The sequence below is a fragment of the Nilaparvata lugens genome, chromosome 2, assembly GCF_014356525.2.
Source record: "Nilaparvata lugens isolate BPH chromosome 2, ASM1435652v1, whole genome shotgun sequence".
NCBI classification, from domain to species: Eukaryota; Metazoa; Arthropoda; class Insecta; order Hemiptera; family Delphacidae; genus Nilaparvata; species Nilaparvata lugens.
The window spans coordinates 48,590,899-48,608,984 of record NC_052505.1 but is presented as its reverse complement, the minus strand read 5'-3'; positions in this window follow the sequence as shown (position 1 = coordinate 48,608,984).

Here is an 18,086-nt window from a genome sequence, read left to right as displayed (position 1 = left end):
CAGCCACAAGCTCGTGTTGATGCGGTACGCAAAAAGCACTTGTGCTTCAATTGTCTCCGCCATTTTCAACAGGACACCAATGCTTTGGTGCATGTAAGCAGTGTGGCAAGGCACATCATTCCATTTTGCACGGTGCATCATTTCAATTTACGTCGTCTAGCTCTAAGGCTACAGCAAATGCAACAGTGTTCAATTAAGGAATACTACAATTTCCTCCAACAGCAGTCGTTCAGCACATCTTCACAGCTGCAGTTGTGGTTCACAGCCGGCAGTCAACCTCCGCACGTCGCCGCTCGCTCATCATCAGTTGTCGCATCTACTTCTGAACAGTCATTGAATTCAACTGTAGAGTCTCTGCTAGGTCGCCGATTCCAGCCGCTGGTCAAGTAGTTAGTAACTCCAGTCACACATATGATGGCAACAAAAATTCAACAGTATCCATCATGCCTACTGCAGAGGTAGTAGTCTATATAAGGTTGGTCAACCTATTTTGTGTCGCACGTTGTTGGACACAGGTAGTGACACTGTTTCATTTCCAAACATCTTGCTTCACGGTTGTCTTTAGTTTCAACTTGTCATAACAATACTATACATACAGTTTCTGGCATCAATACAGCAACGATGTATTCCACATCTGTGGAAGTGTTTTCTTCTGATCGCACATGGTCTAGAAAGGTCTCTTGCATTATTGCCGACAAAATTACACCCAGTCTTCCACCAGTAGGAATTGATATTTCAAAACTTAGTTTGCCCACTCACATTCAGCTTGCTGATCCTGCTTTTCACCTTTCTCAGGGAATCGATCTTCTTTTGAGCGTTTCAGTCTATGCTTCCATACTGACATTCGGTCAAATTCAATTTCATCTGACTGCATTTTGCAAGGCACCAAACTAGGTTGGGTGTTTGGGGTGCTGTCTTGTCCACACACTCATCTCAGATAGAACCTTCTGTTCATTCCAACTTCATTTCCACTTGTGAGATTCCAATCAGATGGAAAAATTTTGGAAGCTTGAAGAAGTTCTTCCTAAGGACAATCTAACAGCTGAGCACCAAAAGATTGAACAGCATTTCTTGCCAATGTCGAGCGTGCCTCAGACGGCAGATTTTCTGTGGCTCTTTCCAAAAAAGAGTCATTTCACACTCTAGGTCAATCTCGTTTCCAAGCTCTTAACCGTTTCCATTCACTGGAAAAAAGATTGGCTGCTAATCCTGAATGAAGGAGCAGTATACGGCATTCATGGATGAGTATCAATCATTGGGACACATGTCTCCAGTTCCACCCTCGCAACCATTTGACAAATGTTTCCACATTCCGCATCACCCAGTCTTCAAGCCTGATTCTACAACTACCAAACTTCGAGTAGTATTTGATGCGTCGGCAAAATCTAATACCGGCGTTTCTCTCAACGAAGTACTGCATATAGGTTTACAGTTCAACCTGAACTTTTTGACATTGTTTTGCGATTTCGTACGCATCGAATAGCATTTATTTCAGATGTGACTAAAATGTATCGTCAGATTTTGCTGCATCCTGATGATCGTAACTTCCAACGTATTTTTTTTGAGCAGACATCAACCAACCTATTCAGGAATCGTTCTGAATACTGTCAGCTATGGAACTGCACCTGCTGCTTTTTAGCAACACGTACACTCAATCATCTTGCTGATATAGACTGTCAACCAGATTCACCAGTTTCCATCACTATCAAAATGGCTTTTACGTTGATGATCTTATTTCAGGTTGTTCATCTCTTGAAGAAGCTATTCCTCTGGTTCAACAGTTGATTGCTACACTGCAGGGAGGTGGTTTTGAGCTTAGAAAGTGGCTTTCTAATTCTAGTGATTATTATCTACTATTCCGTCACATTTGATTGAGACAGTTTCGTCAAAACCTCTATCCGATTCTAATGATAGCGTTGTCAAGGCTCTAGGCCTCATTTGGAATGCCACTTCGGATGTTCTCCTCATTTCATCTAGTGTTTCAAAGTTTTACCCAAAAAATCATTCACAAAAAGGGAATTTCTCTCTTGCATATCCAGCATTTTTGATCCGCTTGGTCTAATCTCTCCGGTTGTCATCCTACCAAAAATGTTATTTCAAAAACTCTGGTTATAAAAATTGACTGGGATCAGAAACTTCCTCAGGATTTATTGGAGGAATGGTTAGCAATTCTACATCAATTACCAAGTATTTCCAACATTTCAATTCCACGCTGTGTCTTACCTCATGACGTTGATGCCTCTTTGGAATTACATGCGTTCTGCGATGCCAGTATCGCCGCAAATGGTGCTTGTCTATACATACGCAGTGAATCACCAACTGGAGTCAAGACTCAATTACTCACCTCAAAATCGAAGTTGGCATCTCTCAACCCATTGTTAACAATCCCACGGTTAGAATTACAAGCCGCTCTATTAGCATCACGTCTAGTCAACAAAGTAATCAGCGCTGCAAAACTTGTTTTTTCAGGAGTCTATTTATGGACCGACTCAAAAATAGTGTGTGATTGGCTGACGGTCATGCCAAATCGTTCTGATATTTTCGTTTCAACCAGAATCTCAGAGATTCAAAACACCACTCCTAATTTCCATTGGAATCATGTACGCCCAGCAGACAATCCTGCCGACCTGGTTTCTAGGGGTTGCTCACCTAACATTTGGTTTCTAGTAAGTTTGTGTGGAATGGACCATCATGGCTAGCAAATTCACCCTCAACCTGGAAGGAGATTTCATCGAATGTAATCATTTCACAGCCTAAAATCTCGCTTGTCACTTGTTCAACAACTTCATTGTTTCAGATTTATCGTCAAAAATTTCATCATATCACAAATTAGTTCGCATTGTTGCTTACATTCTTCGTTTCATTCATAATTTGAAGCATTGCCATGAACCAGCATCTCAGCAATCTGTTGAACTGTCGGTTCAGGAAATTCAAGCTGCTGAATTGTGCATCATTCAAGACATTCAATCAGAGTTTTTGCTGACGATTTGAAATCTTGCGTCAGGGTAAGGAGCTGCCCTCCATAGTTCTATCAAGTCACTCTCTCCATTTATTCATACTGACAATCTTCTGAGAGTAGGTGGTCGTCTTCGGGAGGCAGATATTCCATTCGACTATAAACATCAAATCTTATTGCCAGCTAAACATAGGTTCACGCGTGCGCTCATTGTCTCATTTCATAGACGTCTTCAACATGCTGGCGTTCAGGTCACTATGGCCAGTATTCGACAACGTTTTTGGATACCATCCACCCATCGCATCATCAAGAGTGTAATAAAGGGTTGCAAAATGTGTTTTCGTTTCTCTACGTTTCGTTCCGAGCAAATCATGGGGCATCTTCCCGCAGTTCGTGTACAACCGGATTTTCCATTTTATAATTGTGGAGTTGACTACGCAGGTCCTCTTTCAATTCGTCTTGGTGGCTCAAAGTCGCGCAATTTCTCCAAGGCTTACCTTGCTTTGTTTATTGCATGGTAACGCGCGCAGTTCACGTAGAGGTGGTCTCCGAGCTTTCAACAAAGGCCTTCATTGCCGCACTCATCAGGTTCTCTGCTCGTCATGGCATCCCTTTTGCCATTCATTCAGACAATGCTACAACGTTTGTTGGCGCTCACAATGAACTCAATGAGTTACATGCATTTCTTTCAGATTCTGCTATTCAGTCTGAAATTCACAACTTTGCTGCCGTTTTCAACATTGTTGGCATTTCATCCCTCCCAGGGCTCCTCATTTTGGAGGTCTATGGGAAAACGCTGTAAAAATTTTAAACGAATTTTCAGAGTGGTCACTTTGAATAAGTTTTGAATTTTGAAGAGCTTTCCACGCTGTCTGCACAGATTGAAGCTATCCTCAACTCCCGGCCTCTTGTGCCTCTGTCTGAGGACCCTAAGATTTAGCATACTTGTCTCCTGGGCATTTTTTGGTTGATCGTCCGCTCACCGCACTGCCGTTCCACACACCAACCACCACTCACATCGATCACCGTTCACGCTGGCGTCAGTTAGCACTGATCACTCAGGAACTCTGGGATCGTTGGTCTGCTGAGTTTCTAGTCACACTTCAAAGGAAGAGCAAGTGGAGCTCTGAATCTGAAAACCTGCAGATTGGTGCTGTGGTTATTCTCAAGGACACGGGTACGTCACCTTCAGTATGGAAACTTGCGCGCATCACGGCCGTTCATCCAGGGAAGGACAACAAGGTACGGGTGGTCACAGTTCGCACCGCATCAGGCACTTTCAAGCGGGCTATTTCTAGCATTGCACCGTTTCCACTCGACGAGGAATTTTCTGATTAATTCAGCATTGCTCATCCGACATAATCTCCGTTTCTTTTTGTTCTCTCGTATGTCTCTCTTTTGAGACCCTGCAGGCCTCAAGGGGGCCAGGTTTATGTCAGATTTCGCACTATGCATTGGTTCTTGTCCCAACTTGTCGCGTTAGTGCGCAAGTCACTTTGTCATCGGTCCACTTTCACTGTGTTTTCTGCAGTTCACGGATTACTTCAGTTTTTTGTCATGCTACATTTGTACATTAATTTTATTGTACATTTTGGTATTATTTAATATTATTTTGGAGTATTCCTACCGTGTCTAGACGTTTTTTATGCATATCTTTTTCATCGACGTGGCTATACGTAGTTTCTTACAACGCAATTTGCCTGCACTTTCCGTTTCTTCTTCACACAGCAATGGCGTAACAGTTCACATCAGCTTTTTTCCGTTCTTCAATTTTCGTCGCTTTCAATTCAAAATTTTCAATTCTCAAGTTTTAAATTCATGTTTATTCAACATAGAATGTTTCTTCCAGTGCTTCGATAAAGTTTCAGTATTTTCGGTTCGTTAGTTTGTGAAATATCTTCAATCTCAGTATTGGTATGTCAGAGCACGTTTCATTCGTCACGATTATTTCAAATTTTATCTTCAATCCAAATTTATTCACTCTCAGTGGAGAACTCAAATCATTTTTATATTGCTGATTATGAAAATCAAGTTTCCAGAACATTCAGCATTCAGCAACAAGTTATATGATTGAACTGAACATTCATTTGCGGTAGGCATTTTGTGGTAGGGCTTGAGGCCCAATTTCGCATTCATTCGTTTCATTGAAGTAATTCTGGTCTCGCGGGACATTATTACTGGTGTGTTGCTTGCATTCCAAGATCACACTCTCATCATTTCACGGTGCAGTCAGACGTTCTGCTCTGTATCCGTTTTTGTTAGGTTAGTCGGCTAGCTACCTAATCATTCATTGCTAGATCGAAGTATTAGCAATTTTCATGTCTACCCCGTAGATGGTGTATCAGTTTCAATCAGTTCTTTTAGTGATCTACGAACATTTGTTACATTTCATTCACCATGCCAAGCATTTGGATGGTTGTCTATTCAGACATTCACTTAGCATCAGTGTTGTGATTTTTGGCCGTAGCCAACTCAATTAGCTTTGCATTTCATTCACCGTGCCTTACTTTTGGACGGTTCATTCAATTCAAATTCAGTGAATCTTCAGCTACGTTACTTTCAAGTTTATGTGTTGCATATCTCAACTATGTCACACCGTCATTGTGTCAGTCTTGCCCGTATTGCACTGACAATAGTTAACCTGACATTACCCACTCATCGCTGTGTCGCCGCCATTCCTGTGTCGTCACCACTGAGCCATCGCTGTTGGCTATCCTGATTCGTCAACATTCCAGTCCGGAGTCTGTCGCTCGGATTGATTCTTGTCCTGCCTGCAGGTCATCCTAGTCGCCGCTCTTCATGGTTCGCCGTCCAGTCCAGCTCCGGTAGCTCGCTCTGGTCCGCTCCATTTCGTGGGTTCATCCAGGTGTCCACCATCGTCCGGTATCATCGAGGGGGTCTCAATGTACTGCCCATCCAATTCAAGATTGGATCTCATGCTCTTCATGCATTTGATAAGTATTCTGTATCAATTTTGAATCATTATCAGCATTTTTCATTATTTGTTCAATTGCCTTGTTTGTTCAATTATTATTTGACCTTTCAGGTTTACTTGGAATTATTTATTCTAAAGTCGCGATTCCCATTTGTAGACACAACTTTTTACCAATATTTTTGGAAGTGTTGCAAGTATTTGTACTTTACATTTTTTATATCAGACTTATTGATCTATCATTTAAAGTTAGTCTAGGCCATTGTCAATTACGTTCTTGAATACAGTGTCTGTTTCATTTCACTGTACTACCTATTTTATATTGTCTTTAAAATTATTAATTACATTGAATATATGCTTTTCAATTGACGTTCAACTCATGATTATTTAGTGTATCTAATAAAACCTATCCAGAACTACAAAGGTTTTAATATGTCCTGAAAGCATTCGTTTTTTTTGTTACCTTTAGTATTTACATTTCAATTGTTCTGTTTTGGCAGTTTACCTTTACCTTTTGTACTTTTTGAGATTACTCATTGACCTGATTTTTTCTATTTTACTTATTGCCATTTGAAAGTTTATTTTCTCTTTGAATTTATTCATTAACTCATTACGGAGCATTACATATAGTAGTTTTGTACTTGTTCATTAGTCACAAATTGTTTTGTTTACTAGGAATTTGGTCTAGTACCTAAATTAAATTTTCCTGTTAGCAATTCAACATTTATCAACTGACAATCTCAATTTTTTACTATGTATTTTTTATTGTTTTGTACTCATGATTATTGAGTCAATTTATCATATTTCAACTGATTGTCTCAATTTTTTGTTATGTCATTTTTATTGTTTTGTACTCCTGATTATTGAGTCAATTATTCGTATCTCGTCAGTCAACTGCCCTGTGTGGCATTTCCTAAATCTAAGACAATATGTCACGTTTCTCAAAGTATACAATAAATCTATTGAACTGTTTTACTTAAACCTTTTTTTTTATTTGGCGTCTTTCCCAGCTACCAGTTTTATTATAAATTATCATTCATTTTTTAGCATGTTGGATTTGTGCAGTAGTACAATAAATATACAATTCATACATCTTAACATTTTTTATTTACAAAAGCATTCCTTACAGTCCACTATTATTTCATTCAGTGGCACAGATCACACACAGGCTATAGAATTATTCATCATAAATCAACTGTTGAGTGGATTATTAATTGATGCAATTAATATCTCAATGTAACTTAGTAAAAAATCACCACAAAATGTGTCATTACATGCAATATTCATGCAGTATTAAATGCAATGTCGCATGCAATTAATAACTGAAAGTAACATAGTTATTAGATCTCATGTCCACACTTTGGCATCATCATTCGGATGTTTTTGTCAGCTTGCCTCTTGTTGGTCACACTTCGTCATTTTGTGACATAATGATCTAAATATCAATTTCTTGTCATTGGCTTACATTGACTCAGTTAAAAGCCTCATCGATCTTTAGTATCTTTTTAATTTATTATTTGCTTTTGGATATTGTTGATTATTATTCACTGCTCCTATCAATTGAATCTTTGAATTGTATTATTGTATTTGCTGCTAGCATTTATTTTTCTACTTAGTCATCATGCTGTTATACCGGAAATTGTGGTAACATAACCTACTTCTTCGTAATTTCCCGTCGTCATCAAAGCGTTGAGTTTGGTCCGTCATGCACTCCCATTTGATTTAAAATTTAATTTCAATTTTCACCTATTCAAGTATTAATTTTGTGTCAAAATGGGAGTGCATGAAAATTGGTCATCCTCGTTACAATGAGACATCAATCTCCAGAATCGCTCCGTTTTTTATCAAATTATCAATTTTTGAACATTTCAACTTCGACTTCTCGTGGTCATTTTGCATCTTGAGTTCATAACTTATGAATTCCAAGCTTCATCTATCTATATTGGAACTCTTGTTCACTATTGGCATCACCGTGATGTAATTCAATCAATTTCTGTGAATTTGGAACTGTTTTTTTTTTACATTTCATCACACTCATTCATCGGAATCCAGACTGAGAATTGGTATATTCTATTGTGGCATTAACATGGAGTTAATGTATTCCAATGGCACTATGTCCACCAACTAGTGACTTTTACTCATTCGTCGGCACTCCCGACTGAGAATTGGTATATTCTCTTGTGGCATTAACATGGAGTTAATGTATTCAAAGGCACTATGTCCACCAGATAGTGACTTCCACTCATTCGTCGGCACTACCGACTGAGAATTGGTATATTCTCTTGTGGCATTAACATGGAGTTAATGTATTCCAATCGCACTATGTTCACCAACTAGTGACTTTTACTCATTCGTCGGCACTCCCAACTGAGAATTGGTATATTCTCTTGTGGCATCAAAATGAAGTTAATGTATTTCAATGGCACTATGTTCACCAACTAGTGACTTTCACTCATTCTTCGGCACTCCCGACTGAGAATTGGTATATTCTCTTGTGGCATTAACATGGAGTTAATGTATTCAAAGGCACTATGTTCACCAAATAGTGACTTCCACTCATTCGTCGGCACTACCGACTGAGAATTGGTATATTCTCTTGTGGCATTAACATGGAGTTAATGTATTCCAATCGCACTATGTTCACCAACTAGTACTTTTACTCATTCGTCGGCACTCCCAACTGAGAATTGGTATATTCTCTTGTGGCATCAAAATGAAGTTAATGTATTTCAATGGCACTATGTTCACCAACTAGTGACTTTCACTCATTCTTCGGCACTCCCGACTGAGAATTGGTATATTCTCTCGTGGCATTAACATGGAGTTAATGTATTCAATGGCACTATGTTCACCACTAGTGACTTTCACTCATTCTTCGGCACTCCCGACTGAGAATTGGTATATTCTCTTGTGGCATTAACATGGAGTTAATGTATTCCAATGGCACTATGTTCACCAACTAGTGACTTTCACTCATTCGTCGGCACTCCCAACTGAGAATTGGTATTTTCTCTTGTGGCATCAAAATGGAGTTAATGTATTTCAATGGCACTATGTTCCCCAACTAGTGACTTTCACTCATTCGTCGGCACTCCCGACTGAGAATTGGTATATTCTCTTGTGGCATCAAAATGGAGTTAATGTATTTCAATGGCACTATGTTCCCCAACTAGTGACTTTCACTCATTCGTCGGCACTCCCGACTGAGAATTGGTATATTCTCTTGTGGCATTAACATGGAGTTAATGTATTCCAATGGCACTATGTTCACCAACTAGTGACTTTCACTCATTCGTCGGCACTCCCGACTGAGAATTGGTATATTCTCTTGTGGCATTAACATGGAGTTAATGTATTTTAATGGCACTATGTTCACCAACTAGTACTTTCACTCATTCGTCGGCACTCCCGACTGAGAATTGGTATATTCTCTTGTGGCATTAACATGGAGTTAATGTATTCCAATGTGCACTATGTTCACCAACTGGTGACTTTCACTCATTCGTCGGCACTCCCGACTGAGAATTGGTATATTCTCTTGTGGCATCAAAATGGAGTTAATGTATTTCAATGGCATTATGTTCACAAACTAGTGACTTTCACTCTTTCGTCGGCACTCTCGACTGGAGTTAATGTATTTCAATGGCACTATGTTCACCAACTAGTGACTTTCACTCATTCGTCGGCACTCCCGACTGAGAATTGGTATATTCTCTCGTGGCATTAACATGGAGTTAATGTATTCCAATGGCACTATGTTCACCAACTAGTGACTTTCACTCATTCGTCGGCACTCCCGACTGAGAATTGGTATTTTCTCTTGTGGCATCAAAATGGAGTTAATGTATTTTAATGGCTTACACGGCAATCACCGTTATTGTCTGTGTTTATCTCAGCTACGATAATATTTTGTATGTTGAGATCTGAGTTATTGTCATTTCGATTTGGCAATCTCAAACTCTTTTATCTCATATTGAGACTGACTGTCTTTTAATATCAACTTTCATTTTCACTCGTTTGTGTTACCAAGCAGATAGTCAAGCTTGGGTTTCCTTTTCAAGCAATATTAGTTATCCAGGATTTGTTATATTTGAAATCAATATTACTTATGACATTATTCTAACGTATTGACAGTTAGTCAACTGTAGTTTCAGAAAATTTACTCAATTATCAAATAATTAAATAATTAAAAATAAATATATTCAAATTCTATTCATTCAAATTAATTATTACTTATTCAATTTATTCACTGTCTGTTCAAATCATTTTAATAGTCAGTTATTTAAATATCAAACTTTGATTCAACTCTTCTTATCATTCAATTTTTATCAGTTCTTATTTGTCCAGGTTGCTCCTTTACGAACTATTATTTCTCAAATTGTTTTAGTGCACATTCAACTGCAGTATAGCTGCAGTTATATACATGCACTTTTGTAATGTTAGCATAAGCGCTCTAGAAGAAGTTAGCGCAATAAACAACGTGTTCCTAATTCAAATCTTTTCATTAGTACACTTATTCCTTACATCATATTGAAGAGGTCAAGGTTTAAATCAATAAACAACACACTTTCAATTCCAATAGAACGTCTAGTTAGGACACTCGTTTTATTTTTCTTCATTTCAAACTCACGACCCAACACGGCTGGATTCACGACCCAACTGAGTCAGAATTCAGAATAGTATTTCCCAATGTACCTAGAATGTATTCTAGGTACATTGGTATTTTCTCTCGATCTTTATAATGCTTTCAACTCGGGCTGTCCTGTTGCTAGTATGTCTTGAAGGAGATTAGCTTTTGAAGTTAGCATTTTTGATACACCAATCTCAACATCCATTAACCGTTTTCACTCCGATATCTCACCGACACGACATACAGACAGGATTTACTCTGATGGACAGTTAGTATGAGAGGAGGCTGTGGTTTATACCTACGCGAGGTCTACTGTTCACAGAACGACTAGTATATATATATTATATATATATATATATATATATATTATATATATATATATATATATATATATTATATATATATATATATATATATATATATATATATATATATATATATATATCAATATTCTTATTTTATATTGCACATATTGAGAGAAAAAGATGCAACATGAATATTATACGATACCATTTCAATGAATAATTAGAAAGACGAATATGAATTAGATATTGCTTAATATAAATTGAAAGCAGAATGCTGTATAAGGAAGTTAGAGGATCAATTCAAAGAATCAACAGACATTCAGTTCAAATCTGTTTTCTATCGAAATTCCAAATTGAAAAGGATGATATTTTTCATTCAAATATTCCACCAATAATATTAACCGCTCTAAATTTAGCAAAACTATGATTCGATGATTATTGAATACTGAAACAACAATTATCACTTATAGACTATTATTGACTGTTCTCACTCGATTGAGAGGACTTTGAACTCTTCTGTCATTCGGGCTGTGCTCAAACTCCCTGCTCCAGAAAATGATGGTCAAGATTTTCTCAGACGATTCCTTCTTTCAACTTTTGTCCATGATTTGTCGAGGAGACAATACTATCCTAGATGTGAGGTGGCATCAAAGCAGCATAATCGAACATCATTTCAATAGGTTGAATTATTTTTTGGAACACAGTTAGCTACTATGTTCTAATCTAGAATATATATTTGAATTACATTAGGATTGTTTCGGATTGTACTGCGAATCGGATTACATTATTGGTTAATATTGAAGATTATCATGAGTTACATTGCTGATATTCTAATTTACTATGAAGTTTAAATCTCATTCCAGTCAGCTTCCAAAATTACTCGATCTCTGTTGAAAATGAAAAGAATCAATCGTTAAATGCAAAGAAAAGTGAAAGCCTTTGTTTCAACAATGTTATTATTTGGCTCGAATCCAATGTATTACTACAAAGACCATAAAATGATAGGATTCAATGTAATATTTCAGTGTCTCGTGATCGGATTTCTTTATTTTTCGCTTGAAGGCGGCGGTGCCTTTCACAAGAGAGCAGAGCAGACATCAAGCGGCGGCAGTGGGAGTCTGGGTGGACTTGTTCGCTTCAGTACTCGACTTATCTCGCCCTTCCTATGTTCTGTGTTCACTGTTCTCTTCCACAAAAGTCCTTTTATACTTTCTTTTCTTGTTGTTGCTGAGCCAGTCGTTTGCTCTCGACATAGCCCTATTCATTTTCTAAGATCAGAGCTCTTTCTAATTGGCGAGTGAGAATATAATAATGTTCTAGTTCAAGGTCTGTTTTCTTTCAAACGTCGTTTCCTATTTTCTTCCAGGAAAGGAGAGAGTCTTTCATAGAAAAATGTAAGCCGTTTTACAGAAGGTTCTTAATAATCTAGAATATATTTTGATTACATTACAATTGTTTCGGATTGTATTGCGTATCGGATTACATTTGGTAGGGATTGACGATTATCATGAGTTACGTGTTCTGACGGAATGAATATTGATGACTTCATTCAACTACGTGGACTAGTTCATCTAGGGAGATACGACAGTTTGTTCTTTTAAATTGTTATCGATGAGCATCGAAGAAACTATGGTGAATAGTTGAAAAAAGGAGGCTTAGAAAAGAATACATAGAATGTTTCATACTATATAGTCCCCATCTAAGAAACCCAATACAATATAAGTTTTATATACTTATATGTATTTACATAACCTCATTTTTTTGACTATTTTTCAAAATTAGGGAGAGAAACAGATTCTGATTTATCATAGATTATGATTTACTTTTGGATTCCTAGTATACCATTTCACTGTTTCATCCTAGGTTCGCTCTATAAAATAAATTATACGGTCAGTGAATCAAATTGATTTAGATTTTGTAAAATAATAGTGCTTCACTACTTGAATGGTATCGGAATGATATTACATTATCTACATCATTATATGAAAAAATCATAGAATTACTAGTACCGTTTATTATTTTCAAGACAATCAATAATTATTGTTATATAGTGTATTGAGAAATTAATTTAATGCACTATATTTTGATTAACCACATTTTTTCATGAATGTTCATGCCGTCACAATGAAGTATATGGTTTTCAAGCAGCTAGTATGTGAAAAAATTGTGAATAACTAGAATCGAATTCGATTTGCATTTTAAGATTTTTTCGACCTTAAATGTGAACTTGAACTGAGCTCATAATATTATTGGAGAGCACATCTACCACAATAATTGAGTGGAATAGTTCAATAGCTGGAATTGCTGCCACTATCCGACCGAACTTGCAATCCTTCTGCCGCGTCAAATGGATTATTTTGGTGTGAAGAGACGGCAAAAAAGGCATTCGAAGATAAGAAATCGGCGATCTCTTTTTGTAACAGAGCTCGTTTTGCTGTTTCTGTTGGCGCTCGATCCGGGAGAGGTGGTGTGACAATTTATTTCGGATAGACTGCGAACCAAAAGACTGGGTGGTGCTTGGAAATTCTGATAGCAGTCTATTGTAAAATGCATGAGCTGAAAAGCAATGTGAAAAAGGAAGTTACTTCTCTTCACGAGGTCCTTTATTCGCCTACCATACGTGTTTATACTGCGACCTTTCTTCTTGGACATTTCACGCCAGAACTTATGGCCGCCCAATACTCACAGTTGACATTGACTCCTTTTTGCATCTATAAAACCGCCGATCTCCGAAAAACTGCCTGACAATTCCAGGATAGAACGACTTGTCATGTTGACCTCAATATCAATGTTAGCTGCATGAGGATTCACTTTTTGGAAGTCATCCAACACGTGTTACACTTGGTTTTGTCTGAAAAACGATGACTAAGGACTAGGACATGAACTCATGACACTCAATAAACAAGAGCAAAATCATTGCACACATTATGTAACTAAAACCAAATTGACTTGAAATAAAAAATCGAAGTACAACTCAACTCAATCCAACAAACACACACAACACACACACACACACACACACACACACACACACACACACACACACACACACACACACACACACACACACACACCAAACACATACACACTTACACGCATAAAACTTAAACAAAATACATGTCATATCAACACGAAACAAGCATGTGAATATTGAACACTTCTCTTCTCTCTTCACCGAACCACTGTTTAATCTATTCTTTCATCAAATTGAGTTCACCAAGTTGATGGTTGATGGATATATTCCTTGGGACCCAGCAGCCCAGCACTGATAATATGGATTTCAGCAACATTGTGAGATGCATTAGTTTTTGTTCCGATAATAGTAGAAGGAGAGTGGAATCAATTTTTTCTATGAGGATTCAATTTTTGTGATAGAGGAGGTAAACTTAGGCTGTAAGACGCCTAATCCACAAATGGTCTCGTTCTTTCTCCTTGAAGACGGAAACTGACATTTTTCCTTCTTGTCAAACCAGTCCTGAATCATCCTCACTTACCAAACTTTGCAAACTCCACATTAATTACGAGCTGTTTGCTTCATTGCGAGAAAGTTCTCCTATTTCTTTCCCATTTTCGTCAACAAAGCTTGAAATCATCCGCGCTGTGATTCCCACAGTTTAGCGACCTTTCTGTTGCAAACATAGATCAATCTTAAGTTTGGAAGAAACACAATAATTCAAAGAAATCTTTATAGATTTCATTGTGCGGATACTAGTTCGTCTTATGAGACTAATACTACTTATTAGTCTTCCTCAGATCCATTGCAATAGGCCAGCATTTATTATTCATTGTAATCGATTAATCGGGTTCGAATGTGATAAAAGATGTGAGATTTTAAGTTTCATTGGAACCAGCCACACAAGGCGTATTCTCAGTTGGCACGACAGGGCAGGAAGTTCTCCGGTTGGCTGATAGGGTTGGCGTGTCGAGAGGAATCGCTAAGGACAAGAAACTCTTCCGAATTAGCCTATGTGGCTTCGCCACAAGTCTTCTAAATTCTACCAGATATCACAGAATTTTTCAAAATGATAAAACAAGATGATGGTCGTTGAGAATGTTATTCTTTTAATAAACCAAAAAAAACCGTTGATTTTCCAAAATATTACAAGAATCACTTTTTGTAGTAAATTCAATTGCAAAATGTTTAACGCCTCATTTTCCAAGATTGAACGGATATAAAGTGACATATGACAGCTTTAGTGATAGGTGACCCACCTCTAGAGGATTAACCAAAGTTTTATTATTGTTTTGAGTAATCTGAAATCGCTCATCAATTCAGAAACAGAAAAAGTGATTCTTGTAATATTTTGGAAAATCAAATGTTTTTTGGTTACTCCAAAAATAAGATTTTCAACGACCGCCATCATATTTTATCAATTTGAAAATTCTGAGATATGACAGCTTTAGTGGTATGTGACCCACCTCTAGAGGATTGAGTATTTATTATTATTGTTTTAAATAATCTGAAATCGCTTACCAATAACATGCAAAGCAGATGGAGATTGTTGCATTGTTGAGGCAGACTTTATCAGCATGTCTTGGCATGCACTGCAACAAACCTCCAGCGGTCACCTATCACTACAGCTGCTGTATTATTTCAATATATGCTCAATTTTCAAACATATGGTGTCATTCTATTCCTTATATTGATTTTATAGTGAAGAGCCAGGTCATGATGGTGAGGAGAACTGAACAACAGGTGGAGGAAATCGAAATATTGAGTGCGATGGCCAACCATTAAAGCAGATTGACAACTACTTGGGCACAAACATGAACTGCACTGCCAAGCTGCAAGAAGAAGTTAGACAAAGGACTCAAAAAGCTATGCAGGCATACTATTCACTCAGTAGAAGCATTTTTGGAAAGGCTGAGGTGAGTAGGAGAGTAAAATCGAAAGTTTATGCTTCAATCATTGAGCCCATCCTATTGTATGAGAGTTGGACAGTCAGTAGAAAAGAGAAAAGCCAAATAAATGCGGTCCAAATGAAATGTCTCCGAAGAATAGTTGGGAAAACAAGACGAGACAGAGTGAGAAATGACCGCATAAGGGAAGAATTACACATTAAAGCGGTTGAAACAACAATCGATGAACGGATACTCTCCTGGTATGGACATCTCCTGAGAATGGACGAAAACAGAAAGCCTCGCCAATACATGGAGGCCAGGGCAAAAGGCAGACGACCGATAGGAAGACCACGGGTGACATGGGAGGCAACTGTTTCACGGATAGCAGCAGAAAGAGGCAAGACCGTGAATCAGTTGAAGAGAATGGCTACGGACAGAGATCAGTGGAGAAGATGGATCCGAGGCGACCACCCAACGCTGTTAAAACGGCACATTGGGATAGATAAAGAAGAAGAAGAAGATTTTATTAATGTATATTCATTTTAATTTACTCAATACATGTTACAGGTCATTGAAATTGAGAGGTTCTGTAAAACAGGAAAATATAGCTGACTATAATTTATTATGATTATCATACAATGACCGTCACTTCGTATGTAATCATGAACGAATGATGATGAAAATAAAATGGAAATTTAAAGCAGTATATTTTCTTTATCTCTATGGTGTTACAGAGTGAGACTTTATCCGTTCGGTTTTTTTTACAAAAGCTGTTCGCAAGAATGTCTTAAGGCTGGCTGCGGAAATGGATATCTTCAAGATATACTCTGGTGTCCATTCAATATACTGCTATTGAACTGTTTTTCTGTCATTCAAAGTCGAAATTTGAACTGTACAGAAAATTAGAGGTTTATCCTAGTACAAACTGATTTTGGTTAAAGGTTACCTCACTCATATTTTCTAATATGCGGGGTACAGGTGAAACACCAATATAAGCCACTTTACTTTTAAAAGCAATATTATGGAAGGCGTTTTCCTATTCCTCACGGAAAAATCATAGAATATGGTAGTCTTTTGAAGAGAATTTTTATCAAATGATGTGATTTAGTAAATTTATTTGCTATAATCGATAAACTCCTAATTTTTCAAGATTATTTCTAATTTGGTCGTTTTTGTAATGAAACAGTTTTAACTCTGACAAGAACCAATGACTATTTTTCTATTCTATTTATCGTATTGCTACTTTTTCTGGAACGACCCGGGAGCTGTTCATCATGCCGTATGGCAGAAACTTATTCCTAATATTTTTGGAGAATAGACTCTCATATAATTATTAGTATCAGAGTCAGTAACCTGTACAGTGTAGATATAACTCCCATGAATTTTAATGGGACTATTACCACCCTGCCCAGCCGAGCGAGTTTGAATAACCTACTTATAGGAATCGTACTACCGATCCCACTCACTAATACTGTTATGTGGGAATCCACCTTCATTCTCCAAAAAATGTGAATATTGGAGTACCAAATAGTAATAGGCTGATAACTCCAGACTAGACTAGAATTATTCCTCCTCAAGTCAATTATTATCAATCTACTCTCTTCATAATCCGTCTCATTACCCACGCACAAGTTTGGAGCTCATGTGGGCATCACCCTCAAAAAAAAATCTTTCAGTAAGCACAGATACTTTTCTCAATATTCAACATGTAAATTTGAAGTCGAGGATTCTTGAACAATCGGAATTGTCTTTCGCATCTTCATCGGACATTGTCTCCAGCGGAGAACATTAGCTGGAGAGAGAAAGACATTGTCTCCAACAAATATCATTGGCTAGAGAAAGAAGAGAGAAGAGGAGCTATGGGTTGGGAGGAAGTGTGTATTGTTCTATGCTGATGTGTGTGAAATGGATGGCACATGGAAGAGATATGCGTCCAGAGAATAAATCAAAAAGTGAGAGAAAGTGTTTTTCGGCGAAAGATGAGAACATGGTGAATGTAATTGAGTTTTGAAAAGTGAAATATTCATAAACTGAGCATTTTGTGTGGAGTACCATTGTTCTCTTACTGGCCATGAATAAATGAATGGACCTGGCAGGCTGTCTATTGTGGGGCTATAGACTGCAATGAGTCTGGTCGGTGTACAACATGAGCCTCTCCGCTCTACTCCCACAATATAGGCTACCCAACCATGGACTCAGCAAAAGTTTGTATTTGCAAAGCCAACAAAAGCCCTGCCTTTCCCAGTGACATCAGTTGCATCGATATCATTCGAATGTGCTCCATTTTACAAGTTATCATTGTTCTCAATGCCAATCAATATTTTTATCTCTAAATCCGGTTTGCTTACTATGAACAAGTAGGCCAGTAGGTTGGGAAAACTACTATAGTTTTCGAATCCCATATTTCCACATTGATAATTA